The sequence below is a fragment of the Amblyomma maculatum genome, chromosome 11 (assembly GCF_055883805.1).
Source record: "Amblyomma maculatum isolate TAMU_Amacu chromosome 11, ASM5588380v1, whole genome shotgun sequence".
NCBI classification, from domain to species: Eukaryota; Metazoa; Arthropoda; class Arachnida; order Ixodida; family Ixodidae; genus Amblyomma; species Amblyomma maculatum.
In genome coordinates, this window is record NC_139354.1 from 150,146,701 (window position 1) to 150,167,748 (window position 21,048).

Consider the following 21,048-nt stretch of genomic DNA (forward strand, 5'->3'; position numbering starts at 1 on the left):
GCTTGTATTTTGTATCATACTTTTCATCTGTAGACCTACGGTCAGGATACTGGCAAATCCCAATGCATCCAGCAGACAAAGAGAAAACGGCCTTCATCACTCGCGATGAACTCTGCCTTTCGGCTTGTGCAATGCGCCCGCAACATTTGCAAGATTCATGGATTCTATACTGCGTTTTCTGAAATGGGAGGTCTGTATGTGCTATCTGGATGACATAGTCATCTCTGGCCAGACATTCAAAGAGCACAACGACTGCCTAGTCCTCGTGCTGGACTGCTTGCGCCAAGTTGGTCTTGTTCTGAATTCAAAGAAGTGCCATTTTGGTGAGTGACAGGCGTTAGTGCTTGGTCACCTCGTCAAAGCTGACGGCGTCCAGCCTGATCCTCAGGAGGCCGGAGCCATTGCCGCGTTTCAGCAACCTCAGAATGTGAAGGAGCTCCGCAGTTTTCTTGGGCTTTGCTCATATTTTCGACGCTTCAACCCTCGTTTTGCAGATGTCGCCTACCCGCTCATGTGCCTTACTGCATATTGCCACGAAACCTTCAAAACTGTATTTGTTGTTTTTTAACAGCCTCCAGCATACAGGCTTATCACTCTGATTCTGGACCGCGCAGCAGTTTCGTAATCTTTGTTTGTTAATGCTCGATGTCGCGATTTACACCTTTATCAGTTTTGTTGTAGCGCAAGATGCACCGAGATCTGTCTCGAAGGTTCCGGCCGCTCGGGTGCCTTTCCACAATGTTCCAGCCCGTACTGGTAGCTGTTTGCGACGTTATCTAGATTCTTTTGTGCAGCCTTTAAATTGAGCGTTGCCGAGTGTGACGGGCATTCTTTGTTCGACGATCGACGAGCACGTTTGTTTCTATCGCCGCCGCCGAGTTGCTTAGTTCTTTTGCGGGCGCAAGTCATCCCAAATAAAGAGTTTCTTTAGGGCAATCATCGACCCTTAATTTGTGTCGTCGACCTCGTTACCACTACGTGATATCTGGTGGGGTGCTGCCTCTGATCCTTCAAGCGAAGACCCAAGCCGTGTTCCTATCGCCCTGGAAGACCAGCCTACAGGTCACCGAGCCAGCCGCCGACTTCAAGGCCTACAGCCCGAGCACGGTCTGCTACCTGATCCCATTCGATCTCGGAAGGCATCGACGCTGACAATGGCACAGCCAACAGCACCGGTTGTTTTCGTCCAGCCCCGTGAGCCCCCCTGCTTCCATGGACAACCGGATGAAGATGCGGGAGACTGGATGGACCTTTTCGATAGTGTGGCAGAATTCAACAGCTGGAACGACACCGCGAAACTTAGGCAAGTCTACTTTGTTCTTCAAGGATATGTCCGAGTTTGGTTCGAAAATCATAAGGCAACTATGAAGGATTGGGAGACTTTCAAGGAAGCGTTTCTAACTGTCTTTTCAAGCGTCGTCCGAAAGGAAAGAGCCCAGGCCCTCCTTCAGTCAAGACTTCAACTCCCTAATGAGCCTGTCCTGGCGTACATTGAGAAAATGAAGCGCCTCTTTCGCCGCGCCGACCCTAATATGACCGAAGGTGAGCGAGTCAAACGTTTATTGCGCGGCGTTAAAGAGTCGCTCTTTGGGGTCTTGTGAGAAATCCGCCAAGAACTGTGGCGGAATTTGAAACGGAAGCGTCTACTATCGAGAAGACGTTGGCCACCCGGATGCGCCACTACGAGCGACCACTTCAGCCGGACTGCTCAACCCACTACCCCAGCGCATCTGCAAGCGGAGAGAACATTCGGGACCTCATCCGGGAGATCGTGCGAGAGGAGCTCCGCCGATTGATGCCATTATCGCAACAACCCCAGGTGGCGACGCTCGCGGAAGTCGTCCGTGAAGAAGTCCAGCAGGCGCTGGGCGTTCCTCAAGCGACGGCTGCGACTGTTCCAGCTCAAGAGGCAACAGCGATGAACTACGCTGGTGCATTACGTCGCCCTGCGCCCCGACGTGATGACTTTCCGAGCCCTTCCCGCTACCGTCCTGTTCCTGAAAACCGCCCCGTGGCCCCCGCCCGCCAAGCTTACGAACAGCACCCAGGCCCCAGGAAGTGCGACGCCTGGAGGAAAACAAACAACCGGCCATTATGTTTCCATTGTGGTGAGGCAGGACACATCCTCCGTCACTGCCCGTAGAGGCGGATCGGCCTCCGTGGTTTCGCTGTCGACGCTCCAGGACCCCGTCCTGGCGAGCGACCACAGGAAATCAATGACTTCCTGCGCAGCGGAGAGCACTCGTCGCCAAGGCGTCTGTCACGCCCGCCATCACCGTACAATGCCCGATTTGCGTCGACGGGCCGCGGTTACGTGCAACGACGGTCTCCTAGCCCCCGTAGGGGAAACTAAAGGCAGCAACCTTTGGAGGTGAGGTTGCTCAACGGCGAAAAGACGAAGATCCTCCGCCGCCGACGACCACTAACGACGACACAACCATTTCATCGCCGCTCCACACGACGACATCGACGACAACACGACCAGAGTGCAAGCAGACACCACCGCCCAGTGAAGTAACAACGGTATGCCCCGGCCATGACCTGAAAAAACGACGGAGCCGAGATCGGACACTAAGGCCCACGTGCAATGCGAGGACGCGAACAAGTGACCTTGAAGTTGATATTGACGGTCGCAGAGTCACTGCCCTAGTAGACACCGGAGCTGACTATTCAGTCATTAGTGGACCGTTAGCCTCTCAGCTCAGAAAAGTTACCACAGCTTGGGATGGCCCGCTGATTCGCACAGCAGGTGGCAACCTGATTACTCCATCGGGACGATGCACTGCAAGAATAACCGTAAATGGGCGTACTTACCCCACCAGCTTTGTGGTCTTGCAGCAGTGCTCCCGCGATGTGATTTTAGGCATGGACTTCCTAAATGAACATAGGGCTATCATCGACCTGCGATCCAAGATCATCAAGCTCTCTCAGACAAAGCCATTCCTGCTACGACGACGTCGATGCAACACATCCCTCTAAACGTCCTCGACGAAGAATTGAACGTCCCGCCCCGATCAAGTATCGCACTCTGCGTAGGTAGCGCCAACATCGAAACCGCTGAAGGCATCGTCGAATGAAATATCCAATTGCTCTTAGAACGAGGTGTCGGCATCGCAAGAGGCATCACGAAATTCCGGAGAGGTCAAGCTCAGGTTCTGGTAACAAACTTCACCGAAGAATACCGACATCTCAACAAGGACACGACGATCGCTTTTCTCGACGAATTAGCGGACTTCAAAGATGTATTCGCCCTCCACGATCAAACGCTGGAAGACGCACCGGACCTATTCCGTCAGCCCACATTTGACATCAGCCCGGCATCGACCCACAACAGGAAAGACCAGATTCTCAGTCTGCTTCGAAGCTACGGAGAGTGCTTCTCATCGCCATCGAAGGTACGACAAACACCACTGACCAAGCACCGCATAATAACGGACGAACACGCCCGACCTCTGCGCCAAAGCCCTTATCGTGTATCGCCGCGAGAACGCCAGGCCATTCGCGATCAAGTTGAGGAAATGCTGCGTGATGACGTAATTCAGCCATCGAACAGCCCCTGGGCAGCACCAGTCGTTTTGGTCAAGAAGAAAGACAGCACACTTCGCTTCTGCGTTGATTACCGCCGCTTGAATAGCATAACGAAGAAGGATGTATACCCGCTTCCCCGCATCGACGACACTCGACCGGCTCTGCAATGCAAGGTACTTCTCATCGATGGACCTGAAGAGCGGATATTGGCAAATTGAGGTCGACGAAAGGGATCGCGAGAAGACCGCATTCATCACACCGGACGGCCTTTATAAATTTAAGGTGATGCCATTTGGCCTCTGCTCCGCACCAGCCACGTTTCAACGAGTAATGGACACAGTCCTGGCAGGCATGAAGTGGCAAATTTGTTTAGTATATTTGGACGACGTTGTTGTCTTCTCGTCAAACTTTGAAGACCACCTAAAACGACTACAGACAGTGCTGGAAGCCATCAAGTCATCGGGGCTAACGCTAAAAGCAGAGAAGTGTCACTTCGCCTACGAAGACCTCCGATTCCTAGGTCACATCGTTAGCAAGGACGGTATTCGCCCAGACCCGGAGAAAACAGCTGCAATCGCACAATTCACACCGCCTGCCGACAAGAAAGCTGTGCGCCGATTCCTTGGGCTGTGCGTTTATTATCGACGATTTGTCAGAAACTATTCGCGGATCGCCGAACTGTTGAAGCAGCTTACAAAGGCTGACGTACCTTTTAAATGGGAAGCGCCGCAAGGAGAAGTCTTCGACGAACTTAAGCGCCGCCTGCAATGCCCTCCTGTACTTGGCCACTTTGATGAAAACGCCGAGACCGAAATTCACACCTACGCGAGCAGTGTAGACCTAGGAGCCATTCTCGTCCAGAAGAGTGCCGGACAGGAAAAAGTAATCGCCTACGCTAGCAGGTCCCTCACAAAAGCCGAAGTCAATTACTCGACGACCGAGAAGGAGTGCCTTGCGATAATCTGGGCTACTTCTAAGTTTCGTCCATACCTATACGGCCGACCATTCAAGGTGGTAAGCGACCATCACGCGCTCTGCTGGCTGGCTCATTTGAAAGATCCTTCCAGCCGCCTTGCCAGATGGAGCCTACTACTTCAAGAATTTGACATGACTGTAGTCTATAAGTCGGGCCGGAAGCATTCCGACGCAGACTGCTGATCCCGCACTCCCGTCGATTCTCCCCCGAAGGACGATGACGACGACGCCTTCTTGGGACCGGTAAGCGCCAGCAGTTTCGCAGAACAACAGCGATCAGACCCTGAGCTGAAAGCGCTAGCCGATTACTTGGAAGGAAAGACCTCTTCCCCTCCTGGTGTGTTCAGGCGACATTTATCATCCTTCAGGTTAAGCAATGGCCTCCTCGTGAAGAACTTTGCACCCAACAAGAGCGCGCAGCTTCTCGTAGTGCCTAAAACCCTTCGGCAAGAAATTCTGCAGGCTGTTACGACCGTGCATCATCCGCACTTGCGCGCTCTATTGTTCGCCTGTGGGCATGGATAAGTGCTGTGGATATGTGGTGTTGGTACAATGGCTCTAAGTGAGCCTGTTTCCAGGAATCCTGTTTTGTAAGCCTGTTTTGCTTTGTGGACACCCTGCAAATGCCAAATTGACCCTGTCAAGAGAACGTCTAGAAAAACACAAAGAAATGTCCCCCTGCGGGAAATAGCCGGAAGTGCTTTGGTTCAATTGTTCACCCTTCCCGTCGAGAAGCCTTATCGTCCAGTGAGGAATGCCTACTGTCCAAAGGAGACGACAGAGTGACACGTCCGCTGACGTGCAGGACAAGAAAGGAGCATGACGCATACGGCCATTAAATGATTTCCCGGGAATGCAGGAAAGATTTGCAATTGTCGAAAACGGACAATGCTGGGAGCGTATGCGGCGCGCACGTGCACTTGGGTTTCTGAGAAGTAAATCCACTTGCCGGAACCAGCCTATCGATTCTTGGCTGAAGAATAGAAATGTACCTCCTCGCCGTTCCCAAGCTTTACCCGCCAACAAGTGACCAGGCTCAACGAAACAATGCCGGGCCAGTCAGTGCTTCAGACCATCAATGCAGTGATGTGTTCAATTGGATGCCGATATCTGAGGGGCGTGCCCTGGATTTGGTTGGTCAGCATCTTCAGAGAGGGGCTGGACATAGGGGGTTTTAAGGACGCTGCAGAGCACGAAATGTCGCTCTGAGCCCTGGGTAAACGGCTCATCCAGTCGCTTCTCGCAATGAACTCTTAACGATTGCCATTTTGCTGATGTACCCTTCTTTTTCTTGTAAATAATCTTGTAAATAAGTTTTCTCAAAGTGCCATTAAACCTGCTTGTACATATTTCACCAACTTCAAAGATTCAATCCCTCATCAACCCCGAGTCTCTGCACGCTACCAAGTGAAGGCCGGGTCGACTTAGCCCCAGCGTCACGACAACTGGTGACCAGCGTTGGGATCTGGATCTACAAGCTACAACATCTGGTGATTCGAGGTGGATCTGAAGCTACAAGCCACAACATCTTGTGATCAGAGGTGGCATCTCAAGCAGCAAGCAGGAGCAACAATCGGCCAACAAGAAAGCAGCTCGGAACATCGATCGCATGTGTGGGTGAGTGCTTGGCTTTTCTTCTGATGTGGACCAGGTTCTAGAACAGGGTTAGATTTTAGAACTGGTAAAAAGTGTTGAAACGCCTTTAGGTTTGGCAGTTTGCACTGTTGTTTTGGAAGTAGCCGATACTCGGAGCGATCATGGACCTACAAAAGCTGCAGAAACCGGAACTGTTGCAATTGTGTGAGGAATTGGGGATTGATACAAGTGGTTTGGCACGAAAACCCTTGATTATAAAGGCAATCACTGATCTGGGAACCGATGATGAGGAGCTCAGTGAAGCATGGAACCTCATCGGTCAAAAAAGGGAGCAGCTCAGACAGCAGAAAGAGCGGGAAAAAGAGGAAAAGGAGCGCGAACGTGAGAGGGAAAAAGAGGAAAAGAAGCTAGACATTGAGCTCCGGAAATTAGAACAAGAGTTGAGCAAGAGGTCGGGCGATTGTCCCCAGCTAGCGGTACCTCGTCTCAACAAGGAGGCAGATTTCAAGATGTCAAAGTACATGCAGCCATATGTGATATCAGGGGATATCGGTCTGTATCTGGCTAACTTTGAGCGAACCTGCGAAAAACTGTCCTTCCAGCGAGACACTTGGTCTCAGAGATTATTGACGGTTCTGCCCTGCGAGGCAGCGGAGGTTGTCGCGCGGCTAAGCAAGGAGGACGCGGACAACTACGAGAAGGTCAAAGCTTGCCTTCTGAGAAAGTATAGGCTTAGCGCCGAGGCGTTCAGACAACGTTTTCGGAACGCTACTAAGTCCAGGGACGAGAGTTACCCTGAATTCCTGTACAATTTAAGAGTTAATTTGGGCGAGTGGCTAAAGAGCACTGATTCCTACAGTGATAGGGACGCCGTAGTCGAGCGAATTCTTTTGGAGCAGTTTTATAACTGCCTCCCAGAAAAAGAAAGAAATTGGTTACAGGACCGAGGCGAAATTAAGTCGGCGACTGAAGCTGCCGAACTTATTGAGGAGTATGCTTCGCGCCGACAATTCAGCAACCCAGCAGTGGATAGGCCCCGCAATCCCAAGTTGAGTGTGAATAACCGTCAGAAAAGGCACTTTGCTAGATTTGCAAACGAAGAAAGGAAGGCCTCTTCAGGCAAACGCCCTAGAAAGGACGGCAGTGAGAAAAGTGGGGAAGTGACCAACGCTCAGAACACAAAGAACAAGCTTGGGGCTAGGAAGCCGCTCACATGCTTTAGGTGTAATGAGCAGGGTCACATTGCCGTCAACTGCCGGAAAGGAAAGATTGCTTTCTCGTATGTCAGTGACTGCGATGAAAATATGCAGCTTTTGGAACCCTACCTGCATGACCTAGTAGTCAACGGGAAGCCTTGCAAGGTACTGCGCGATTCGGCCGCAACGATGGATGTTGTCCATCCGGCGTATGTGTCGCCTTCCGACTATACAGGACAGTGTGCATGGATCCGCCAGGTAGTGGAGGAACAGAGTGTGTGCTTGCCAATCGCGAACGTGGTCATCGAGGGCCCTTTCGGCGAATTAACAACCGAGGCTGCCGTTTCAGGAAAGCTTCCTAAGTGCTATCCGTATTTGTTTTCCAACAAATCGGACATGCTACTGCGAAAGAGGGGAATCCTTTTCGGAGACAGAGTTGTGCAAGCCTTAACACGTTCAAAGGCGCGAGAACTAGCTACACTGCTCATTCCAGAAAAAGCCACAGCGGAGGAAACGGCAGTTAAAACAGTGGTCGATGCGGAAGATAGCAGGTCAGAAAACTTTGAGAGCGAGGCATCTCAAATAAGTCAACTTGAAAGTGAGCTTGATGAGGCGCGGAATGAGGACGTTCTTGAGAATAACCTCTTGCCGCCAGTGTCTAGTAATCTCACGAGACTTTTAAGTGGAACCCGAGAGGACTTAGCTATGGAGCAAGCCAATGATCCTAAGATACAGGAGCTTCTCAAAAGGACGGAGCAGATAGGAGAACTAAAGAAATCTCAGCTGTCCGATCTGGGCGAGCTAATAACAGAGTTTGAGGCCTGCTTTGTGGACAGGCCAGGCAGGACTGATTTGACTGAGCACGATATTGAGCTGACTTCAGACGTGCCAGTGCGATCAAGGTGTTACCGATTTTCTCCAAGGCAAAGAGAAATTCTGGATAGGGAAGTAACTCGCATGCTGGAATTGGGAGTAATAAAACCCTCGGAAAGCGATTATGCTTCGCCTATGATCTTAGTAGAAGCTCCAGGTAAAGACCCTAGGCCTGTGGTAGACTACCGAAAGCTAAATTCTCTCACCAGGGATCAAGTGTATCCTATTCCGAATATTGAGGAGAGAGTAGAACAGGTCAGTAGAGCGGCGTATGTGACTACGCTGGACCTTACTCGAGGATACTGGCAAGTACCGCTCACTGAACGCGCCAGCAGATACGCGGCTTTCGTCACTCCGACGGGCAGCTACCAGCCAACAATGATGAGTTTCGGGCTCAAAAATGCTTCATTTTGTTTTTCCCGACTCATGGATAGGGTTTTAAAGGGGTGTGAAACATTCGCGGTGCCTTATTTAGATGACATTGCGGTTTTTTCCGACTCATGGGCGGACCAAATGGTACATCTAAGAGCTGTACTGAGCCTTTTGCGTCAAGCTGGACTAACCGTAAAGGCCGAGAAATGTTGCCTGGCAAGGGCGACCGTGGACTACTTGGGTCACAATGTAGGTCAAGGTTTCAGGAAACCCAGCGAGATTAGGATTTCTGCGGTAGCAGACTACCCGCGGCCGAGCACGAAGACAGAAATTCGAGCATTCCTGGGTCTGACTGGGTACTACAATCACTACATCCCTAACTATTCAGCTTTGGCTAGCCCTCTGACCGACGCTCTCCGCAAGACAGAACCGACAAATGTAGTCTGGGACGAACAAAAGGAAGCCTCCTTCGTAAACCTGAAGGCTGTGCTAATTAGCCGTCCGGTATTGCGAGCTCCAGACTATGACCGAGAATTCACGGTCCAGTGTGATGCCAGTGATCGAGGGCTAGGTGCTGTTCTCTCCCAGAGAGATGACGACGGTAATGAGCACCCCGTGCTCTACCTGAGCAGAAAACTGAGTTCTAGAGAGAGGGCTTATTGCGCGTCAGAGAAAGAGTGCGCTTGCATTGTATGGGCCATTCAAAAATTGCAGTGCTATCTTGGAGGGGCCAAATTCACCGTAGAGACGGACCATTGTCCCCTGGCTTGGCTGCAAACTGCGACATCGATGAACAGTCGCCTTCTTAGGTGGAGCTTGATTTTACAGGAGTACAATTTTGAAATAAGATACAAAAAGGGGAAGTTAAATGGGAATGCGGACGCGCTTAGCCGCTCTTTCTAAGCGGTCCGAGATGTTCCTCACCATGTATCCAAATTGATAATCAGGTTTTTTTTTTCGTGCGCTTGTATATGTGTGACTATGTAAAGCAGCACGTTTGGTTTTCTAGAAATACGTGGGTCCTGAACGTCTTGAGAGTGGGCTTTTCTCGAACAACAATGGCAGTTTTCTTTTAACCTGGTCTCTTCAGACGGGAGCCGAGTGCTTGCTTGGACATGTGGTTGAGTTTCAGACAGCTCGAGCAATTTGGCCTACGACGATCAAGACAACGCGACAAGCAACAGCGAGCTTCAAGCGTTCATGTGCAGGCCATTAAGTCGTCTCTTCATGCAGCAGCTGCGACTGCTGCCCTCCGAGACTCTTCTGGCGGGGGAGGAGGCTGTTACGACCGTGCATCATCCGCACTTGCGCGCTCTATTGTTCGCCTGTGGACATGGATAAGTGCTGTGGATATGTGGTGTTGGTACAATGGCTCTAAGTGAGCCTGTTTCCAGGAATCCTGTTTTGTAAGCCGGTTTTGCTTTGTGGACACCCTGCAAATGCCAAATTGACCCTGTCAAGAGAACGTCTAGAAAAACACAAAGAAATGTCCCCCTGCGGGAAATAGCCGGAAGTGCTTTGGTTCAATTGTTCACCCTTCCCGTCGAGAAGCCTTATCGTCCAGTGAGGAATGCCTACTGTCCAAAGGAGACGACAGAGTGACACGTCCGCTGACGTGCAGGACAAGAAAGGAGCATGACGCATACGGCCATTAAATGATTTCCCGGGAATGCAGGAAAGATTTGAAATTGTCGAAAACGGACAATGCTGGGAGCGTATGCGGCGCGCACGTGCACTTGGGTTTCTGAGAAGTAAATCCACTTGCCGGAACCAGCCTATCGATTCTTGGCTGAAGAATAGAAATGTACCTCCTCGCCGTTCCCAAGCTTTTCCCGCCAACAAGTGACCAGGCTCAACGAAACAATGCCGGGCCAGTCAGTGCTTCAGACCATCAGTGCAGTGATGTGTTCGATTGGATGCCGATATCTGAGGGGCGTGCCCTGGATTTGGTTGGTCAGCATCTTCAGAGAGGGGCTGGACATAGGGGGTTTTAAGGACGCTGCAGAGCACGAAATGTCGCTCTGAGCCCTGGGTAAACGGCTCATCCAGTCGCTTCTCGCTATGAACTCTTAACGCTTGCCATTTTGCTGATGTACCCTTCTTTTTCTTGTAAATAATCTTGTAAATAAGTTTTCTCAAAGTGCCAATAAACCTGCTTGTACATATTTCACCAACTTCAAAGATTCAATCCCTCATCAACCCCGAGTCTCTGCACGCTACCAAGTGAAGGCCGGGTCGACTTAGCCCCAGCGTCACGACAAGGCGTTGCACGATGAGCCCACAGCAGGCCACCTCGGATTTGCGCGCACGTTGCGTCGAATCCAGAAGAAGTATTACTGAACACGACTGCCTGCCGAAGTTTCCCACTACGTGAAGACGTGTCGTGAGTGCAACGACGCAAGACGCCGCCGATCAGACCAGCAGGACTACTAAACCCGATTCCGCCCCCAATACTGCCCTTTCAACAAATTGGGATGGATCTTCTCGGCCCCTTTCCATTTTCGTCTATGGGTAACAAGTGGATCATCGTGGCCACTGACTACCTTACCCGTTACGCCGAAGCAAGAGCACTATCAAATGGCACCGCGGCAGAAGTCGCCAAATTTTTTGTCGAACAAATTCTCTTGCGACACGGCGACCCAGAAGTGCTCATCACGGACAGGGGAACGGCGTTTACTGCAGAGTTGACGCAAGCCATCCTGGAATAGTCACACAAGCCATCGACGAACAACTGCGTACCATCCCCAGACCGCTGGCCTTACGGAGCGCCTGAACAAAACGATCGCGGACATGATCGCTATCGCTATGTACAGGGTCGTCCACTTTAAGTGCGAACACGGCTCCGCGTGGCCGCGCTCCGCGAAGCGCCAGCGGATCCGGCGCGTTCGCGCATCGAAGCAAAGCCGCGCAGGCGCACAGGGGCCCGGGGGAGGAGCTTCGTGTCGTCTGCTACAGCGCTGGCGCGCACCTCGCTTCCATTGCTGGAAAGCAGACGACACGAAGCTCCTCCCCCGGGCCGCTGTGCGCCTGCGCGGCTTTGCTTCGATGCGCGAACGCTCCGGATCCGCTGGCGCTCCGCGGAGCGCGGCCACGCGGAGCCGTGTTCGCACTTAGAGTGGACGACCCTGTACGTCGACGCTGAACACAAGACCTGGGACGCCATCGTGCCGTACGTGATCTTCGCGTATAACACGGCAGTCCAGGAGACGACCAGAGCGACCCCGTTTAAGCTTGTGTACGGCAGGGAGCCCACGACGACACTCGACGCAATGCTGCCGCACGTAACCAGCGAAGACAACCTTGACGTCGCCGCCTACCTGCAGCGTGCAGAGGAAGCCCGACGACTCGCACGGCTGCGCATTAAAGACCAACAGCGCACCGACAACCGACGATACAATTTACGACGACGCCACGCAGAGTACAATCCAGGAGACCAAGTGTGGGTTTGGACACCAATTCGCCGTCGCGGATTAAGTGAAAAGTTGTTGCGTCGATACTTTCGGCCATACAAAATCCTTCGCTGCGTCGGACCACTGGACTATGAAGTCATTCCCGACGGAACGTCAGCATCACAACGGCGACGCGCACGCCCAGAAATTGTACATGTTGTAGAACTGAAGCCATATTACGCGCGTTAAAGAATCTGTGGTGTTTAAGTTTCTTAGTTTTGGAACATCGAGGCGATGTTTTTTAAGGGGCGAGTAATGCAGCGAAACCTTCAAAACTGTATTTGTTGTTTTTTAACAGCCTCCGGCATACAGGCTTATCACTCTGATTCTGGACCGCGTATCAGTTCCGTAATCTTTGTTAATGCTCGATGTCGCGATTCACACCTTTATCAGTTTTGTTGTAGCGCAAGATGCGCCGAGATCTGTCTCGAAGGTTCCGGCCGCTCGGGTGTCTTTCCACAATGTTCCAGCCCGTGCTGGCAGCTGTTTACGACGTTATCTAGATTGTTCTGTGCATCCTTTAAATTGAGCGTTGCCGAGTGTGACGGGCATTCTTTGTTCGACGATCGACGAGCACGTTTGTGTCTTTAGCCGCCGCCGAGTTGCTTAGTTCTTTTGCGGGCGCAAGTCAGCCCAAATAAAGAGTTTCTCTAGTGCAATCATCGACCCTTCATTTGTGTCGTCGACCTCGTCACCACTACGTGACAATATAGACTCTCCATTCCAGTGTACATTTGAATGCGACTCATTCTTTCCGACAACTGAAGTTCCTCCTAACATTACATCCTATCTTACGGCATTCCAACCCTTCTGCTCCACCTTCAGTGCACACGAACGCAAGTGGCATAGGCCTGTGCTGTCCTCGTTCAGCGCTATGACTGCGAACATGTAATTGCTTACGCCAGTCGCACTCTAAGCAAGACTGAACGGAAAGGCACCATCACCGAGCAGGAATGTCTCGCGGTTGTTTTCGGCGTGCAGCGGTTTCGCTGCTACCTGTACGGAGAGCTTTCGTAGTAGTAACCAATCACCATTCCCTATGCTGGCTACTCAATCTCCGTGATCCGTGTAGTCGCGTAGCCCGCTGGGCACTTCGCTTGCAAGAATACGACTACAGCATTTCGTTCAAAAGTGGCCGGGTTGCCACTTGCCACGACGGAATGCGACGCGGACAACTTTGATCATTACGTCACTGCTTTATCTCAGAGATTTCCAGATACTCATACCTTTCGAACAGTGGAACCCACCGACCAGCATCTGGAGTCGTTCTTAACTGCTGCTCAGGACCCAACCTCGAACAGCCAGTTTTGCCTATGTGATGGCCTGCTATACAAGAAAGTTTACTCGGACACTGGCCTTCGGTTCCTGTTGGTAATACCTGAAATCCTCTGTCTTTCTGTTTTACGCGTCATGCATGATGATCCAGCTTCGGGACACCTGGGATCTTCGAGAACTTTGTACTGCACTCAGGAGCGATTCCACTGGCCACGGATGCGCCACACGAATGACCAGTATGTTGCAAGCTGTCCTCAGTACCAGAGTCGCAAAGGTCCTACTGGTGTTGCACCAGGAATGTGGTGCCACCCAAGGCTCCTTTTGAGAAAGTAGGAGTGGACCTTTTGGGTCCTTTTCCAGAGCCGCATGGAGGCAATCGTTGGATTGTTGTATGTGTGGACCATCTTACTCGCTACTGTGAGACGGCCGCTCTTCCCGCAGCTACAGCATACCAAGTTTCCCTGTATAAGCTGCATTCAGTCATCTTGCGACATGGTCCCCTGAGAGTTGTTATAAGTGACAGAAGTCGTCAGTTCACTGCCGATGTAATTGAAGACCTCCGTTTATGTGCATCTGATTTTAGACATTCGACCCCTTACCACCCTCAGACAAATGGTTTAACTGAACGCACCAATAGAACTCCCACGAATATACTTGCCCCACCCCCCCCCAATGTATATAGCATAGGACCATAAAAATGGAGACTGTGTTCTTCCGTTCATAACATACGCCTTCAACGCTACCAGGCATGAGACCACAGGATACAGTCCATTCTTCCTCCTTTTTGCCCGCTCCCCTTGACACACCCTCAACACCATCCTCCCATTTTCCACTCAAGATGACCCGTGCTTAGCCAAACCTCTTTGCTTGGCTGAAGAATCACGGCGAATAGCCCGACTGAGGACTTTGGCGTCACAAGAGCGATCGAAAGCTCGCTATGATGACCACCATTGCCAGAACATCTACTTCCCCGGTGACCTAGTCTGGCTTTGGAAACCAATGAGAAAGCGCAGCTTACACCAGAAATTTCTGGCACGCTATACTGGCCCACGTGATCTTAGAACGACTCGACGAACTTGACTACCGGACTGCACGTCTTACGGCCAGTGGACGACGTTCGGCAAAAACTGAGGTGACACACCGGCCGTTTGAAGAAGTGCCACTTTCGTGACACCTGACTTGCCCGATGCGCTTCGTTTGCAAAAGGAGGCAGGAGTTACAGACAGATGAATAATGATTATGAGGAACTCGGGAGTAGGTGGACGAAGAAGGAAGTGTGAGTGTAAGTGTCGCCTGTTTTGTGCGCATCGTTCCTTGGTCTCAGAAACGCTGCGTTACGTAGAGACGTCCAGAGTGTTACGTCGTCTGTAAGCCAGGCGGAATGTTTGTAGGAACTTTGACTGATGAAGTGGAAACACTATCACTGCTCCTTGTTCACATGCAGCTGTTTGCTTGCAATCAGCTGTCTGATGCGCCAATGATAGATTCTTTTGTCCTGATGAAGTCTCCAACCTCAAGATATTTTCAACTGCTCAAAGTGCAGTCAGACACCTATTCCCCAGCTATTTTACCCGTATGACCGGAGCACAAAATTGGGAAGGTGTGTACCTGGTGTTTCACGAGTGGGAATCCAGTAGCATCAATGACAATACTGCTCCTGCTGCATGCAAGGCGGGTGCTCAATAATTTGACCACCGGAATCCGCCAGCCTGCTCATGACTCTTCACAAATTCAGCCTGGAATCGGAGAGAAATTGTCTTGCACGATATGATCCCCAAACCTTGACTGCAGGCAATGCCTGAGACATCACCTGTCCAGTGGGTCCCCAGTGAACATCGTGAAAGCAAGAACATTGGTAGGAAAGTAAACAGAATACAAAACATCAAGAAACCTAACAAAGCAAATGCAACCACATCTTGCTGGAGACAGTTGGTAATAGATACTGAATAACAGGGCTCCTCAAATGCTACTTTTGTTGTAATGCAAGAAATCTGTAGAGGTGGCCTTTACGAGTATTCGAGTTAAATTAAAAGCTTTGTGTGGAGCCTATCCTGTATAAATAAATCCTTTACAAATAAATTCTAAAAAGTGCTCCGGGCAACACTTGAAACCGACTTGGGCAGCACATGCATACCTCGTCAGTAATGTCAGTGGGCCCTTTACGTCACTGGCAGTACCTCATCTGGGAGATAACTGGCAACTAGCGCTTGGGTCATGTCCGCCACCTCTTCACTGCTCGAACGCCAATTACTCCCAACTTCCCACGTTATGTGCCCCTTTTTCTTCCTCGCCTTTTGGCACATCACAAATGGTTGCACGAAGGAAAGCCCTGCACGACAAAAGCACCTTTCCAACAACTGACTTCAGAAATCTCACCGTGGGTCAACATGGTCAAAAGCTTCTTCAACCATCGTTAAAAGTTCACCAGCCAGTTTCACAACCACCATAGCGCAGCCAGCTTTAAAATGAATAGGTCTCGGAGTGTAGTGCTACGAAACGCTAAATGTAGCCAATGACTGGCTGTAAAAAGCGATGTTGGGAGGTTACACATTAGACAAGTTGTGTTTTTTTTTGCAAACTGGGAAGCCCTCAAATATCTCTCCTTGGCTGGAACCTAGCCTTGAAGGAAAGCTTTCTTGGACTTTTTGCACAGAAAAAGGATATTTCGTTGCATAACAGGCCAGTCAGGTGGCACAGGACGTGTCTAGTTTGGACTGAAAGACACATGCAAACTTCTTGCATACTGATGCTAGCACAAGATGGTCAGTTCGATCTGGAAGCTCAAGGGTGAGCCAACGAAATTGATCACTCACTTTAGTGCCACAGTAAAGACAGCCAGCAATGAAAAATAGTGAGGTTTCAGACAAACACTGCAGAGCTGTCATAAAAGGAAGTATTTTCAGTGTAGTACAGTTTATTATGCCAGCTCTAAAACACCACTGGAAAAATGATAACAGTTCATGAATGAAACTGCATCTGGATATAAGCAACAGACACCACGATTATCAACAGTCAGCAACACACATCCCCACTGCTAGCATGACATACGTCCAGCTACCTAGATCTCCTGCACACCATACGAAATCAGGCGAAGCACAGCAATGCAATCTCTAAAATACATGAAGCACTCTCCAAAACTCGATGAATTCTTCATCTGATGGTGAAACCAGCAAGACTTCTAAAGGAAACTGCGGATCAACAACGTGCAACCATGGCACAGGCCCTGCTACACCTACGAAACAAAGGGGAAGCAGAAACTGAACAAGTGCACCACCTGATGTCACAGAACCAGTGCGAGGACTTGGGTGTAGCTTATTGTAGCCATTCCCAGCAGAAATGATAGCCTCCGGCTCTGCATGAACTTGAGGCAAGCCAACAAAGCCATCTGAAGATCGATACCCAACGCCAATGGTTCAAGCAACAGGACCCAATTCTGTGGTATCATCAGCAGGAACTTTGAACAAGCTTCCTGGGGCATAACCTTTAGCAGATATTGTAAACAAAGGCTCAAATGTTTGTGGGAGTACTTCATGCAACATGAAGGCAGGCAAGTGGTCAAGTAGTGAGAAGAAGCAAGCAATGTTTCAGAAAACATTAATGCATATAGCAAGGATATGTCACAAGCTGCACATAAAGAGCGAAGTTATGGGATTTCTTGTCTCATATATAGAGCGGAACTAACGGGAGAGCATGCTTCGACAAGACGCTCCGGGGCAGCGACCGGCAAGAGCACATCCTTGCCGGTCGGGCCGCAGTACAACCAGCAGAGAGTATAAAAAAGGCAGACCGGAGTATGCTGCAGCAGTGTTCCCTGCAGCAGTTTGCCCTGGGCCTCTCTCGTGGCTGCTTGCTCCAGGAAAGTGTCTTGTTTTTTTCACCGAGCCCGCGACCAACTTGTCGTCCCCCCTCCCTGTACGGCCGCCGCTACCGACCAACTCTGCAACTACGATTAGATAAGAAGGCTGTGGGGATCTCTTTTGCTACAGACTGTCGGTTAATTGAATATTCTTTTCGCTTTTGTTTAAACCTTGATCTGGCTTAGTATTTCACGCTGTGTTGTTGTGTAACTCTCGCCCTTACTATCTCTGGAATACTTGCTTTGTTATTTTATAGTCTTCTTTATCGCAGTGTTTGTTCATTGTCCGTTTTTTCTCGTGTCATTTATCGAGCCGTTTTTTATTACTATCATGTCCTGGTGTTTTATTTTTTTTATGCAGTGTAATTTAGACTACTACCTATAAATGTTCCCATTGTGTGTTGAAAAAAGTGACGCATAAATTTATTCTTTGATCACACACCAACACATGCACTTCACTGGTTGATCGGCCTACCTCGTAGGGGACGACGGGTAACCGTAGAGGGGATCCCGCGCCTCTGTTAATCGTTAAGGCGGGGTTTGTGACATAGAACAGACCAAAACTGCAGGAAAGGTATTACATATGCTAAATAATTACAAAAATTACAAAAAGGTCAATGAGCTGCAAGGATTCATCAGATTTGCCAATTTTGATAAAAATTCGTGGCACAGCCTGCATACTCTAGTGCAGTGAAAAAACTGCTCCCCCCCCCCCCTCAAAAGAAATTGCACGAGTGTACTCAATTCTTCTTAGGTGCAGTAATATGAAAGCACTGCGAATTATGTCCCACTGCTTAAATTGGTCCTACATTACGCTAGCAAACCTCGGCCGCACTCGTCCAGATGGCGTATGTGTATTCCATATTTACCCAGGTTAAATGAAGGAGTGGTGCAGATGGAACTTCATGAAGATGACAATGTTCGCCGCACAGCAGAACAGAATGTTGTAGTTTGAACTTGATGAAGAAAACGATGCTTACTGCACAGAATGAGAGTGTGTTGCAAAGTGCATTGCTCGTACCGTAGACGGGGAATGCCTCAGCCCACACAACCAAAGCAGAAGCCAGTGGAGGCCGCTTGGAACCGTCAAAGCCGACAGCCCACCATCACACACCCACGTAGCTGGTCGGAATGCTCTGCCCCAAGGCAGGTGACCTCTTCCCCTTGGATAAGTACTCCCTTCTTCTTCTCTCCTTTCAAATTTCATCGTGGTCTTTTTCTGTAAAGCTGTAAATTCTTCAGTTCTGTTCCTTCTTCCTGGTGCTCTGTTCTATATTGCCTTTTGTTTTCCTTTGACTATCCTGCATAGATAAATAAAATGTAAACACCAACACTGGAAAAAGCGACCGACCATGAAAAGAAGAAGAGGAGATATGCGGATAAGAAAAGCGACAGAAAAAACTAGAAACAATCTCAAAGAAACACGATAACAAGCCAAGCTGTCGACAAAGTTCAGGCCCCAGGCTCCAGAAATTGCAAGAGAACAAGTTAAAAGTATCATTATCAACTGTGCCAAATGAATGAATTATGAAAGGAGCTCCTCGCTCTATAAAATGCCAGAGGGATAAATATTAGAACAGGCAATGACAAGGTCTCCCAGCCCGACTAAGTGATTCCTGCGGTACAGGCCCCAAAATGAGAAGCAGTGGCTACCGTAGCTGGCAGAATTCGTGCACATATTCACTGTGAAAGGAGAGCGATGTAATGCACAGTTAGATACAGCTGATAATCAAGGAATAGGGGATTATGTCCAGGCATGACAGCTGGTGATAGCCGAGACAGCTAAAGTAAGGCTTTTAGAACATTCGCTCTACTCCTCCCATGCACAAACCTCAAAGTGAATGCAATGTTGACTGAACTCTCACGCTGTGCAGCAAACAATGTCATCTTTACAGTTCAGACATGAGAGCACTATGCTATCGCCACAACCTATCACACCTCGTAGTAAAACTACAACACACTCTCGCACTGTACAGTAAACATCGCCTCCACCAATTTCTAACTGCAAGACATTTTCGTGTGCTACAACGATCATAGTCTTAATGTTTCATCCACTCCTTCTCCTTCAATAAACTTACGGAAATACACCATGGACATACGCCACCTCACTAAAGACAGAGGCTGCAACCGTGCCAGACAGCCTGCCGAGACCATTGAACAAAGAGAGGCCAGACTAGCCCATTGCCAAAAAGCTGAGCAAGAGTGTAAGCGAGCCAAGATCGAAGCAGTAGCAGCAACTGTGACTACGGCCAATGGCTAACGCGTCCTTGAACCAAATTTCATAACTTACTGCAGCTATTACTGCAGCTTGGAGATAAGAAATGTGACACTTTGCAAGCATATTAGACTGTAAAAAAAATCGAATTAAAAATTCAGATCAGCTAAATGCAGGAACAAAAGTCGTGGTTTGATCTGTGCTTCACCTGTATTACTCCACTGCTGGAATGGATGTATTCTGCGATCTGTTGTCCTGTATTCACGGCTAGGAGTATCAATAAACAAACCTTCAAGCACTCATTTCATTGTGTCAGTATTGAGCACTCACACACTCGGTATCAATCAAAACACAGAATGCTTGTGCTATCAAAACACAGAATGCTTGTGCTGCCTCGGCAGAAGCATTCTGTGTTTTGATTTTAATTTTTTTTTCTATAAATTCCATTCCAAATAAATGTTTATGGTAGATGCTTGGAAGCATGTGCCCAAGCAGACTTGGCGATGCTTAGCATTGTCCTCCATTCTGGCTTGTTTTTGGATGTGTATATATATATATATATATTTTTACTAGGAATTGAACTTTCTCCCCAGGTTTTATTTTTCACTAGCTAACAGCTCTACACCTTTCTTGCTTACACATCTACAAGTTCTGGCACTTTAAAGAAATGCGATGTCTGTTCTTAAACAGTGCCACAAAACACACTCGACAAAGTGCATAACATGGCGTTAATAAAATTGCATTCTCTATTTTTCCACCTTAAAAGTAAACGCACTTTCATGCACCACTCGAAGCAGTGCGCCTGGCACACGTGATAAAGTTTAGAAGCCAGCATGCAGTGAAGCGACAATCACCTGAGATTAAATGGGAGGGTGCCTGAATCCCACGTAGCTCGCCGACGGAAATTGACGACGAACCCGGCTAACGACGCAGGCTGGCAGCACCACCCTGTTGCCTTCGCCCAGCCTGCCCCAATTCCACTCCGTAAACAAGCGGTAGGCTATGAATCGGTGCTGCCTGAAAATACCACGCTTTACAGTAAACAGATCACACACACACACACACACACACACACACACACACACACACACACAAAATAATAAAAAATAATAATGCGAATCTGTCACCCGACGCTTCCGCACTACCTACTTGTTCACATCTCCGCCTCCATCAATATTCGCCCCCTCCTCCTCTAGAGCAATGTGCACAGCCCGAAGGACTTCGGGCGTTAGGCACACGCTTTGAAACGCTGGGTGGCTCGTAATGCAGCCGCCGTCCTGCTGGCACACCACCAGCACCTCCGGCATGCTGCGGCAGCACACATCTTCTTCAGGTGAGGGCATGCGTTCGCAGCAGCCGCAGCGGCACCTGCGCATAAGTAAAACGTGAAAAGGCCCCGAAGAAAACACGAAACGGCATTTCGTGAAATAAGAAAGTTGTAATAACTTACGTGCAGTGGCGCGCGCGCCACGGAACGCACCATGGTAGGCCGTCGTCTCCGCCGCCAGCGGGTGGTTCAGACGGGCCAGTCGATGGCGTGCTGCTCTCACTGCTGTCGTCGCTGTCTAGCGGATCACGAAAGGGTGTGTAATCATAAGGATCGAAGTACAGCTCGGCGGCGGCTCCACGCAGCGAAGCTTTATGCTCGGGATCCATGCGTTCCATGGCGGGGATCCATGCGTTCCATGGCGACCGACACGCGAACCGCAAACA